Here is a 13,973-nt window from a genome sequence, read left to right on the forward strand (position 1 = left end):
GATTAAACGTATTCTGACTTGTTCAGTTTACTATAATTATATACACCCTCGAGCACTGAAGTGCTAACCCTCGTCTGTTGACAGGAGAATGGAGTGCATATAGCAACCACACAATCAATAGTGTTTAAATTAACAGTAACAGACTCAGTAGATCAATTATTATAGCAAACATATAGAGACTGGTAAAGGATCACTTTAGCTGCATGTATAGATCTACCTCGAATAAAGGTCGCGTGTGGAGCTCGTGCAAGTTCAAGTTATTCCGCGAAACTTAAATGAGCAAAAACTATTATAACGGTCATTTCGCGAAATTTCATATACCCTCAAACTATACCCACTATAATTATATAAGCATGCACACAACACACCATGACAGTGCATAAGCTATACGATACGGTATGAAGAGCAAGCCACAAGTATTGTTACAGAGGTATAAATAACAGTCGGTCCATCGGTCAATTTCTGAGCAATTATCTGACCATTAACTACTTGCTCGGTCATAGTGTCCTAGCATGCAAAGATTAAAGGCCAAAAGTAATTAGGGTTAGGGTAAAATGTAACATGGAAGGGACAGTATGACTTGTGTAACCTTGACAACGTATCTAGGTACCCTAACCCTCCATTATCAACTTCCCCTGATCATGAACTGTACTTCATTCACATGAATATTGTATTGCATGTACTAACTTACCATTGATATTCACATTGCACTCTGTGATGAGGTACTTGATAATGTCCAGCCTCCCCATTCTGACTGCATCTCCCAGTGGAGTTAGTCCAACATTGTTCACAGCTCCTATAGTGGTGAGTTAGGGAGCATTGACACGTACATATAGTTCACTAGGTCAGAGTCAATTGTTCTCAAATTCAACTATTGAATAGCTGCGTATGCACTAGACACGTTTAGACTTGGTACATGCATGCATGGGGATAATTCCAGGGATGAAACATGTCACTATCCCCAGATTAGAATGAACATTACCACAATAGTATAGAGTCATATGGCTGCGTAGCAACCACAAGAACGTTGTGTGTGTGTGTGTGTGACTAACAATGGCAGTCAAACCCACTAGACTATAGTACATATCAGTGAGGTCACTAAACCAGACACGATATGAACGTGTATTTGTGTTTAGGGTATTAAGGATCATAATTATTATAATAGCAGAGCTTGTAGCTGCAGGAGCAGAAGAGAGGAAGGAGGCCGAATACACCAGCCTTGGTTCATGCACTGCACTGCTTCACCCCACTAGCCATAGAGACTGCTGGTGTTCTAGGGCCTAAGTCTAAGACATTTGTTAAGGAATCAGGTGGGCGCGTTGCACGTGTCACGGGAGATCAGAAGTCCTCCCATTACTTACTGCAAAGGCTGTCGGTCGCAGTACAGCGTGGAAATGCGGCCTCAGTGGTGGGCACAATGGACTCGCAGACCCTCTCCCTCGAAACATTGGAACTTTGAATTACTACATTATTTATTGTTGTATGAATTACACCTGGTCTGTACATGTATACGTATACTATTTCTAATATTTCTAATCTCTAGAAGCGACTAACTAATTAAACGAACAGGAAACATAATTATTCATGAACATTTCTAGCAATATTGAGTGTTTGACATAAGCACATGTATATGCATGTGTCTAGTCCTAACCACTATGTACGTTAGTTCAGCTATGAATTGGAGATAATACGGCCTTAAAGTGTTACATGACACACACACTGACTTACCTAGGTCACACTGTCCAGTTGCCATCAGTAACTGGACACACTTCAAGTGTCCCCACCAGCAGGCAAAGTGTAGGGGAGTGTTCTTCCAAGTATCCTGTACATTGACATCGATGCCATCTTGCTGTGTGAGTATCTTCACTACATCAGGGTGGTTGTTGTAGCATGCCCAATGGAGAGCGGTCCATCCATCACTGGCCCTCCAGTTGACAGGAGCTCCTCTAGCCAGCAGCCTCTCCACCTCATCCACACGACCACCACGGGAGGCCTTATAGAGTTGCTGACCCAGATCATCACTACAGTGTATTGTGGGAGGAGGTAAACAATGAAGGGCAGAAATTATCATTATTATGTACCTACAAATGACAATGAGTAATCTCAGTCTCCAATTAGTGGACTCTTAGGTGGTGAGGAGTGAGTGGGTGTATTATAGAGGATGTGACTGTATTGACCACAATCTTAGGAGCTAGCCTTCACTTGCTAGCTATACCCACATCTAGACACCAGAGGAGCCTGCAACTAATTAACCATCACTCATGAAGGTCACTCATTAGTTTCTGAGGTTGTCATCTAAATAAGTAATACAGTCATCTTTGCTTCTATAGCTAGTAAGCACGAGTTATACTATTATACAGTATAAACAATACATGTAGTGTTAGGAGTACATTATGGTCACAGTCATTATTGGACAATAGAGTGTCTGGATTCATAGATAAGGAATACTGTATTCATTGTGGCCTCTGAGATATGGTCACCTCAATGTACACAACCATTCCACCAAAATGTTCACCACTTAGTAAACCACAGATAAGCAATTGGAAACGGAAGTCCCTCAAAATAATGTTCACCACTTAGTAAACAATAGATTATAGAGTTAGAGAAGTTACATTGAATCTGCAATGGATCCTCGAAACTATTTGCGTTACTTATGAACGAGGCTGTTAAGCAATTAATTTTTGTAGGGTAACTCCCTTAAAATAAGAAAGTTGTGTTTCCTCAAGACATTATCTGTTTATAACACGCCTAGTCCGTCAGCCACATGTAGTACTTATAATGACTGACAACATACACCCAGTAAAAAAGATAAATTAGCTAGTGAAGTCATAAGTTCCCAAGGCTGTTTTAGAGCGTGCTAGTTATAACTACTACAATAGGTATAGACCTTGAATATAAGTAAGTTGCACGGACTAAGCAGCTATTTGTAGTTTATTATGCACTGTGTGTAGAAATAGGTATTGTTGTGGCTCCATTAAACCACAGCGTAGCACGGATGATACTCGAGGGTACCTTCGTTTCCAACCCCTTTAACCCCTCAATCTATGGTACAACACAACAACTCATGATCAGAGTGTTCCAGGGTTCAATGAACTATTTGTTGTGTGGGTTCTAATGAATAAGAATGGTATGCAGAAACATTAATTTTCTTACAGAGCAATTCTAATGCACCTATCAATGTGTCACCCCACTACCTCCTAGGGAGGGGTCAGGCTAACATGGAGGATTTGACCATAACTATACCCCAGGTCAAATTCCCCACATGCATGGGGGAGGATGCTTTGTTCAAATACCCTAATTCCCCAGTCACCACCAGTCACAGCCTCAAGCAGTTGTACAGTCTTTACTACGCAAGGCCAGGTCAAATCATATCAGTATGGGGTCAACATTTCAAGTCAAATTCCCCCGTATGTCCCGGGGGGGGGGCACATTAGGTGCATAATTGCAATCTATTATTATAGTGTGTGATTGAAGCTGTACATGTATACTGATGTATCTTTGTCAACCCTGAATACATACAAAGACAGGCCACCAGATATTATGTACAGTACAAGCTCACCTTGCTGCCATTGTCCTGACCTTCCTGACCTGCCCAGGCCTGGGGCGGCCAGGGACTCTAGTAGCTGCAAGATAAGTGTATAGCCCTGATCCGCAGAGTTACTTCAGCTCAATCACAGTCTAGTCTAGCTAGTATCTATTTTGTCAGCTCAAAAAGTATTTTGTCAAAGAGCTGACACCTGTATATACCCAGAAGCTTTGTTTACTTGAGTTTACAAGATACGCCCTTTTTTAGCTTGATCTGATGTTATTTTTTTTATTAATGATCTTTATACCTACACACCCAATATTTGCATAAAATGCATGAATATATAGCAGTAAATTTGTTGGTCTCACCAAGAGAGTGTTATACATATTTAAGGTATATAGTGACCAAAATAGTCATCATGATTATAATTATCAAGAAAAGCAATGAACAAACATGCATGAAAGAAATGGGAAATAATGGTTGTGGTATATACGTAGGTCACTAGAAAGCTAATAAATTAAAGTTAGTACACTCTTGATCGAAGTCAAGCAGATTGTGTTCTTGTGTGTACATCTCATACAGTTGAAGGTGTAGCTTCACCAGGAGGACACTAGTCTGCCTTGTGCCTGTGGGTGTGGTATGTGTGGGTGGTGTGTGGGTGTGTGTGTGTGGGTGGGGTGGGGTGTGTGGGTGTGATTAGGATTTTAGCTGTATATAATAGTACAATGTGGGTATAGCTATGTATACTAAAATCAATCATTGATTCCTCCATCAAAAGGCACATACATTCTTTAGCATGAAATTAGACGATTACCGTACGTATAATTATAGTGGGAAATGATTGTTGAAATGTAACTAGCTAAAAAAAAAGGTCAACTGTTACTTCAATACCCTATAGCTGTTAGTATGTAAAATTGCCAGCTATGGACCCCAACTAGTACCTGCATGAATGCAGGGGGGATATCCCCCCTGTATGACACTCTCTATATCCTTGCTCTTTCTTCAAAAAAATATAAAATTTAGGCCCAAAAGCAATAAACATATACTCATGACCTCTGACCTCAGTATTTCAGATTACAGAGGTCATGCCCATGTAACTATGTACTGACCTCTTAATGATGCCATGACCCGGCAGTCTCAGGTCATTGTGAACAATCCCCTGACAGTGCAGGTAACAGAGAGCCTGCTGCAGTGACTGTGAGTCCGTGCTGTGAGGTGTGTGGGGGTGTGTGTGGAGTGGGTGGGGTGAAGTGTGTTGGTTGTGTGGAGTGGGTGTATTGTGTGGGGTGTGTGGGTGTAGTGTGTGGGGTGTGTGGAGGGGACACATGCATGCACACATGAATCTAAGAGGTCAGTTGCAGCCACCACACACACTATCACCTACACCAGGGAATACTATATAATTATATACAGTGGAGCATCAGAACCAAATTCTTGATTAACTGATTAACCAGATGACTTAAATTTGCGTAATTATGCACACATAAATGAAAGGTGTCAATTTAGCATGCAAACGCGTGTCAAACTGCTTTCCCAAAAATTAACACACTAACACGGGTGTCAAATTAACATATGTCATTTTTACTGTGTCAAAACCGGCACATGTGCTAAATTCTAATGTGCTGAAACATCTGTGCTGATTGTATTGTGCTAAATTAATTTCAAACATTAAAAACAACAATACATCAATTCAGTATTAAAATTGTATCTAAACAAACGATAAGGATATACAAAAGTGAAAGGTTTCTTTTAACATAGTTAAACATAGCAAGTCTGCACTCAGATCACTGCAATTGCAAGATACTGCCTTTGACTTCTCAGCATCACCTGCATGAGCGAAGTAGAAAAATATGTCACATAAAAGCCAGTAGAATTATAACCAAGTATAAGAATAATTAAGTGCGTATAGATTAGGTACATAACATCAGTCATAGCATGAACAAAGTATGCATTGCGATGAAACTTATAATTATTATGAGGCGAAATAAGAAAAGTATTTGCTGTGATCCATGACAAATGCCAGTGCATGAAAAAGTACATGAGCCGAAAGCAAAGAATTCTAGCTACAGAAAGAGTCATAATTATAACACAGGTAAGACCAAGAGGAAGAGTACGCAACACCGTACGCAACACCAATAATCTGTACACAGGAGGCAAACTCACTATTGCATGTAACCACAGTCACTTGAGATACAACAATAACAATACTAACAATGCTGATAAGGAAAAGCAATGGTGGACACCTTGTACAATACAATACCTGTGCAATTACATTGTACAGATGCTCCCCTGTGTACTGTATGACACCTGGCACAATACAATAGCTGTGCAATTACATTGTACAGATGCTCCCTTGTGTACTGTACGACACCTTGTACAATACAATAGCTGTGCAATTACATTGTACAGATGCTCCCTTGTGTACTGTACGACACCTGGTACAATACAATAGCTGTGCAATTACATTGTACAGATGCTCCCCTGTGTACTGTACGACACCTGCTACAATACAATAGCTGTGCAATTACATTGTACAGCATTGTTCAGCATGTTGAGGGAAACTTACCTAGTTCCACAGTTTTTTCAAACAGCTCTCAAACCATGTCTAAACTCAACTTCTTTTCTTCTTTGCAAGAACAGCAAAAAAAAAAAATCTTTGTTGCTATGCAGCTGCGGGTGCACATCTGTTGTACTGCATGCCCTTATTTGGTACTGAAAACAGCACACTGTGCTGAATTAGCATGTTTACCTGTTTCAGCACACCCATTACATTTAGCACAGTCCATTTAGCACATGTAATCGAACATCAAAATTACAAGCCATGAAAAAGCACACCAATACAACACATACGCTGTGCTATATGCCTACAAAACAGCACATGTAGTGTGCTGAATCACTGTTTAGCACACTGTGGTGCTAATATAGCACACGCTCAGGGTCTAAAACAGCACACCTCTTTTCTCTGTGTGGGTTGCTGCTATGATGCAATATTGGGGCAGCTGCATGTTACACTACTATTAGCATAGCTGTGGTAAGCCAGAATCTTCCAAGTCTCCACAACCTCATAAGGATTCACTCGAAGGTCACCTGAAGCCATAGGGACACAGATCACTACAGGTTAGCTATCAAAAATGTGCTTGTATTTTTAAGTGAAAATTGCATTCAATATTAAAATTCAAAGTGAAGATACAACACAACAAACACAATAAAAATTAATTCTACAGGACAACAATGACTAAGAGGCTTTTGTATACTAGAGAGGAGGTACTGCAGGATCTCCTGGATAGCAGTGACCATGATTCTGAGTTAGCTATCATTGGGAACTGAACAAAGAAGTGCCTCTTATGCACACACACAGAGAAAGCTAAAAGCCAAACAGAATTGAATTGTAACAGGTGCATAGTGATTACGATCAAATTGACCTAATTTCATAAGGGACATTTCATAAAGGAATTGTAGCCTTGGGAGTGCCTAAACATTAGCATTGAGAACAGATAATAACAATACAAAAAGTGTCTGTTATGCACACACAGAAAGCCAAACAGAATTTAAATTGCAACAGGGAACAAAATAAATAATTTGTGGCCTCTGGGAATTCTAAATACATTATCACTGGGAATACATTGGGAACAAAAAAGCATAAAGAATTGGAGGGTGCCTACTACAGACATTACATTGCAAGTAAAAACAATGATCTCACAGAAGCCTAAAACTACAACCACAAATTGAAGTGACCTTTGGCATGCCTAAAACATGACCCTACAAAAAGGTTATAGTTGCACCATAATAACACACAACCAATGTCCTATGCCAGTGGCACAACACATGACAATAATAGAGAGAATCTGTACAGACTTTCCCCAGGTTATCAACAATCATTGAGAATAATACAAAAGCATGGATTGCAGGCCTAATACATTAGCATTGGGAACAGACAATGTAAAATAATTATCTCACAGAAGCCAAAAAGTACACCACAATTGAAGTGACCTTTGGAATGCAAAACATGACAATTATAACTTTACACAAGTAAGAGGTAATAATGAGTTGCACACCATTATAATAACACAATGTCCTATAGGCCAGTGGCACAACACAGTACAGACAAGTTGTAATTGGTTACTACACAACAATTGTAAATTTGCCTAAGCCACACACACCACACACACACACACACACACACACACACACACACACACACACACACACACACACACACACACACACACCTTTTCTCCCACATGACTTAAATAATAACTAACCTACAATAAATAATAATAATTATAACGACTGTTGCCTCCTGAATAAATACTATGTACATAAAGACTTAGGTGCACGTGAGCTCATAGATCAGAGATGGGTCCCCCACATGGGTGGGGGACCCATCTCTGTAGGGTCCTCCATCCATGTGGGGTTTCACCCACCCACCCACCCACCCACCCACCCACACACACACACACACACACACACACACACACACACACACACACACACACACACACACACTAACATCTAATTATTTTAACTAATGGCAAATCCAACCAAGGTTAGATCTTATACATGTAGCTACAAGCCACAAAACGCCTAAAGTAAGATGATACACCCAGATATGGGAATCACATGAGCCTAAACATAATCGTCATGGTACTACAAAACTGGTACAAAAACTGAGAACAAAGAGACAGAAATAAAAGAGCTGACAATAATGGAAAAGAAAGAGACTGACATTGTCACGTGGGTTCCATTTTGCTTAACTTAATTACTTATGTACACAATAACTATAAGGTAGCAAATTTGAAGTACTTCCTAAACAAAAAAATTTAGCTTGCTTTTTCAACTGCATGTTTTGTGGTGTTTAACCATAGAGTCTATGGTTTGACAGTCACACCCGGACTCCGCATGTATGGGAGTGGTCCCGCCTTTCCTCGAGCTATCCACAAGTAAGGAAATTAAAGTGACCGAAACTTGTGGACTGGCAATGACGGGTCTGGTGCTCCTCTGAAGACCGGAAAAAATTATATAAATTGTCAATTGAATGTCTTTCATAAAAATAAATGTGCATCCCGTTTGAGTAAAAATGGTACGCTTCAGCGGGCGCGGTTCCATCCAACCCAGTTAGCCTTGTGCTTACTACCCCCCTTCCAAACACACACACACACACACACACACACACTGGTTTCTATTTATTTTGACTAATGCCTGGAGATAATTCTAAGAACCAAAATATCTTGCATTTCCCAATATAGGAAACCAACCCATTCACACACACACATAATTATATGTATATATTCTATGAACTGAAAATCAGCATCTTCCTGTTTGAGAAATTTGAATTTTTAAATTATATGAGTCAGCAAAGTCTCAGTGGACAGATATACACCCAACTTTTATTATTTTTTATTTCAATCTCTCAAACACACACACACACACACACACACACACACACCTGAAACAGTTCCCCCTGCCCTTGGACTCCCACCCTTCAAGACCATTCTCGAGAGGCCTTCATCCAATCTGTAGGCCCAGCTGTATCCATCTCAAGTTCTCCCTTAGACATATTCCAGCATTTCTTTACCACTGAAATAATGGATAACATAGTAGCCGAGACAAATTGATACGCTAGGCAAATGATGACCCCACTACAACATGATAAATGGACCCCACTCACGACTGCTGAGCTAAAGGCTTACATGGGATTCTGCATTTTCATGGGGATCGTGAAACTCCCATCGATTGAAAATAATTGGAGGAGAGACGTGCAATTCTACTACTCACCAATTGCATCGAAGATCTCACGCGATCGCTTTAGGGACATCCGACGATACCTCCATTTCACGGACAACACCACTCTCCCGACTCCAGGCACCCCAGGTAGCGATCGTTTGGCCAAAGTACGCCACCTCTTCAATAAGATCAACGAGCGCTGTTCTGCTGCATACAACTTAGGCCGTGAAGTTGCAGTAGACGAGGCAATGATAAAGTTTCAGGGTAGATCTGCACTGAAACAGTACCTCCCAAATAAACCTGTGAAGAGAGGAATCAAGGTTTGGGTCCTAGCAGGCGGGTACTTCCACATGCTACAAGTGTATACAGGGAGAGAAGCCACACCAGAGAAGCAACTGTGTGCACGAGTTGTGAAAGACCTCACAGCCTCGTTGAAGCACATGCAAGCACCACCACGTCTATTTTGACAACTTTTTCACGTCTGTCAAACTGTTGGAAGACTTGGAGAAGGATGGCATTTATGCTTGTGGTACAGCTCGCGCTGACCGCACAGGCTTCCCCAAGGCTCTCAAGCAGCCAAGAGGGGATCAGCTCAGAGGGTACTACAGATGCCCTACAAAAGTCCATAAGTTTTATATGTACATTTACTTCTTCCTAAAGGATATTTGCATTACGAACAGCTACATATTATATCGACAATATTTACCCACCAACGCACTGAAAACCCTCCTCTCATTTCGTCACGAGTTGGCCAAGAAGCTAATTGGCGACTACTGCTCCAAAAAGAGCAAGACACCCTTGAAATCGCTAGGAATAGCTCACTTCCCTCTTCACCACCAGGATGTACGCAGAGGTCGTTGCCATCTGTGTTATCAGAAAAACAAAAGGAAGGACACAGCATGGTTTTGCCTACAGTGCGAGAAGTGGTTTTGCCACACTGGCAACCCCTGTTTTATGCTATGGCATAAGAACATGTAACTAGTTGTATAAAGCGTCAACTCCTATGAGTTTCTATCCTGCCTGTTGAACATGAGTAGAAATACTTAGTACTGACTGTAACACGTAACCAGTGTACATTTACTACTTTACAAGCTATCTATATGTAGAGTAAGCGTACTAGCAGTTTAATACACAGCCACAAAGCTTACCTATGAAGTGCTGTGGCCTTGGCTGGTCCGTTCCAAACCAGGAGATCCCGACAGAGAATGCTAGGCAGTTGCCTAAAAGTTAGTTGCATCTTTCTTTGCACGAGGCGAATGCTGAACAAGATAAATAATTGAATATCTAACCGTGTAGACTACACTATGAAAACAGGCTGTAACCTTACTTAGCTACTATTAAAGCATACTCTGCACACTCTGAGGCATCTAAGTAGGTATCTAAGTATAGTACATTAGCTAAGAAGGCTTATAAAGGCTTCACTAGCTACAAGTACGATCGTTTTACGCACAAAAAGCTTACCTCTGAATTAATCCTTCGCTGTGGCATTGGCTGGTAGACTGTTCCATTGGAAACCAGGAGATCCTGACAGAGTAACTGCTGTAGACTAGTTTGCTAGGAAGTTACCTAAAGAACACGGTTATAGTTTCGAAGTTATGCATCTTTCTTTGCCAGAGGCGAATGCTGAACAAAAAGATAAAATGAATATCTAACCGTGTAGACTACACTCTAAAAAAGGGTCTGTAAACTTACTTAGCTACTACTAAACTATACTCTCCACACTCTGAGGCATCTAAGTAGGTATCTAAGCATTGTGTATCAGCTAAGAAGGCTTATAAACGCTGCACAAGCTACAAGTACGATCGTTATACGCACAAAATCTTACCTCTAAAAGGATCCTTCGCTGTGGCATTGGCTGGTTGACAATTCCGTTGTAGTCCAGGAGATCCTGATCCGCGGTGGGCGGTACTACGTATGAAATCATAACCGCGGCTATTCGGTTAAAGCCTCCATACACACAACAAGTTATTAGTTTTAAGAGTGACAGACTTTTAATGCTAAAATTAATTTTCAAAATCCTGTATGACACCCTGGATAGATATACTGTGAGACTTTTTATACAAAATTAATTCATGACTTGAAAAAAGTTGTTCTAGGAAGCAGTGTACTGATGATTGTGTGTCATCATAGCAACAGAGAGAGAGTTATATAGTGACAGGGCTCACCAAGAAGACAGGTTTGACAGACGTTCTTGAGTTGGGCACATGATTGGCAGACCTCTGTTCTCTTGTAGCGCATCTTAGCACCAGGACACCATCGGAACACAGTGTAGGGCCGGGCACAGATCTGAGGGGACACTCTGGGTAACAATGACCTCATTACAATGACACTTCATTATAATATTTCGGGCACTTCTAAAAAATGTTTAGCTGAGAGGGGGAAGCATTTAATTCAGGGGGTCAGGGGTCAGGGGTCGTTCCCCAGAACAATAATGATTATCTGAGGTGCAATGTGTATTTTTCCATGATAAATTTAAGCCACGTATACGATGACTACGTAACGATAATACACAAGGGATCTAGTACACTTATTTTAATTCTTGTACATCATGACATCATTAATCGGGGGAATCCCCTCCCTCTCTATGAAACCCTGCCCAATAGTTACACCTAACAAAGTCAATTCTCATCAGAGTACATCTAAATCAGCAGAGTTGTGTACCCACCTTTCTTGATGATGACTAGATTGAGCACACTCAGGTTGCTGTCCACTATGCAGCCTCTCACTGACTTGCGTTTCCTCTCTCAAGTGCGTCTGGGTCTGTGCCCCTTCTTGAGGAGGAGCTTAACACGGCCATTAGTGAGGACACCTTGCTTCATGGGGAAGCCCTACTTGTCATTGCCACCGCTGATACGAATCACATAGCCCTGTGTGTGTGTGTGTGTGTGTGTACGAGGGTCGGGTGTGTGTGTATGTGTGTAGGAAGGCCGGGTGTGTGTGTGTGTGTGTGTGTACGGCCGGGTGTGCTGTGTACGATCTTACAGAACTGGAATATCTACAAATAATATGCCCAAAGGTAGGGAGATTAGATCGTACCTACCGTATAAGCTCTATTTAAGGCGCCACACAAAAATATTTACGCTGGTATAGGTGGTTGTATTCAGAGGTGGAAAATTACTTTTGAGGCTGGATGGTGTGTCTTTAGAGGGCGGCCTTCTAATTGGAGATAAAAAAACAGCTTTTTCAACCTCTAATACGGCTACCTTTACCAGCATAAATATTTTTATGTGGCGCCTTAAATAGAGCTGATACTGGTAGGGTTTGACAAGTGCATTCAGTATGTACTACTGAGACAATTGTTTACCTCTCCACTGTTGTATGAAGTCCACACGACGACCTTTAAACCTCTTAGTATTTGCGACAACCACATTGCCCGAGCCTTTGTCCTCCAGCCAGTTGTCATCACTTCGAAGGCGTTTCTTCATTTTTAGCTTGTTTAGTCTGGGTATTTGAAATGCTGAGCTGGGTTCTGCTCCATAGTGTGTTCCTCAGTACGGCTAGACCAACACCACCTCACTCTTGCCCCGCTATACTCTACCCTCACTGGGTCTTCACCAGTTTCTTCCCCAGTCGAACCGCAATGGTTCCAGCGCATGCTCCTACGTGGAGTTTTATTTTGTCATGAATATAATTTGAGCTATTCGCAATTGCTTGCGCAAAAGTAGCATTTTTTTATAACTCTCTTCCCTTTGCAGTTTGTTTCCTGCTTCCTGCACCAATCTATTACACATGGCAGGAACTAAATATAGCCACAAAGCCGCCATGTGGCTTTGCTTAGAAACTTCAACACTAACAAATTTATACAAATTTACATGCCACAGCAAACTGAACTGACAAATTGTTGCAAAAATATGAGATGAATTTGAACATGTTCAGTGCTATCTTATAGGATTGATGAACATCTATACGTAATTGTTTAACTTTTTCGTGTCGATCCATTGAGAGTCGAGAAATGCATCGTTGAAAATGCTGTATAAAAAACCACAAAATAGTACTAGTTGGAGAGATGTGAGCACACAATAAGCCACATTATTTTTGTGTATTACATCCAACAGATGTCCTCCTCAATACATTCCAAGCATCGTCCAAATCAGTCGTACTTGTATTCTGTGTGGTACGAAAAATATGCTAATATTACAGGTCAAAAATTTTTTTAATCAGGAATTGCCTGAACAGACCACTGTATATGCTTACCCCACTGTAGAGAAGCTCAGCTAACCTACCCAGCTTATTTAGTATACCTAGCAAGTGGAATAAACCTGTAATGTTACTCATAAATTATTCCTGAACATCCAACATTAACGAGCAACAGGTTAATTAATCTCACCGTTATTTGCCACATAATAGCGAGTTTTTAAGCATTTCTAAATGTTAGCAGCAGTGGGATACAGCCATTATTACTGTGGCTGTGGACCAGGGTGTACTTCTGGTCCATTTGCAGAGAGATTGCTGAAACGAAAGAGCCGGAAATTGAATTGGACTCAGACAGCGAAGACCAGTGACAGTGACAAGGAGAATATAGAAACAAAAGTCATCACTGGCCTGGAGTAAAAGACGAATTGATAGATATGCAAACATGACTGAACATTATTTTAACCATACATAATGTTTTAACTATGCTCTTTGTATTGTTTACACACTATTTATGACATATTCACATGTAGTGCCATCTACAAAAGTCAACTGACAAATTGTTGCAAAGAGAATACACTTACAAAACTCT

The 13,973-nt window shown here is 40.9% G+C and overlaps 1 protein-coding gene and 2 long non-coding RNA genes across 12 annotated transcripts in view; all 3 read right to left on the reverse strand.

Annotated features, from left to right (window-relative positions):
- The window catches only part of LOC135338664 (uncharacterized), a 31,608-nt gene extending 30,809 nt beyond the window's left edge, over nt 1-799 (reverse strand). Inside the window, exon 1 of the long non-coding RNA XR_010395711.1 lies at nt 692-799. This is a non-coding gene — a long non-coding RNA (uncharacterized LOC135338664). The remainder of the gene's footprint in view (nt 1-691) is intronic.
- The window catches only part of LOC135338505 (splicing factor 3B subunit 4-like), a 166,848-nt gene that overhangs the window by 45,092 nt on the left and 107,783 nt on the right, over nt 1-13,973 (reverse strand). The window contains exons 2-10 of one of the 10 annotated variants that reach the window (XR_010395516.1): nt 13,578-13,792; nt 13,445-13,491; nt 13,297-13,357; nt 12,555-13,219; nt 11,916-12,117; nt 11,076-11,536; nt 10,712-10,816; nt 10,399-10,509; nt 9,961-10,114 (exon numbers count right to left, since the gene is read on the reverse strand). The gene's annotated coding sequence lies outside the window, so the exon portion shown is untranslated. The other 9 variants (XR_010395515.1, XR_010395514.1, XR_010395513.1 and 6 more) reach the window with 9 other exon arrangements.
- LOC135338644 (uncharacterized) lies at nt 5,193-6,525 on the reverse strand. Its single transcript, XR_010395689.1, has 2 exons — nt 6,093-6,525; nt 5,193-5,353 (listed from the first exon to the last, which is right to left on the reverse strand). It is a non-coding gene; the product is annotated as an uncharacterized LOC135338644 (long non-coding RNA).

This window comes from Halichondria panicea, chromosome 7, assembly GCF_963675165.1.
Source record: "Halichondria panicea chromosome 7, odHalPani1.1, whole genome shotgun sequence".
NCBI classification, from domain to species: Eukaryota; Metazoa; Porifera; class Demospongiae; order Suberitida; family Halichondriidae; genus Halichondria; species Halichondria panicea.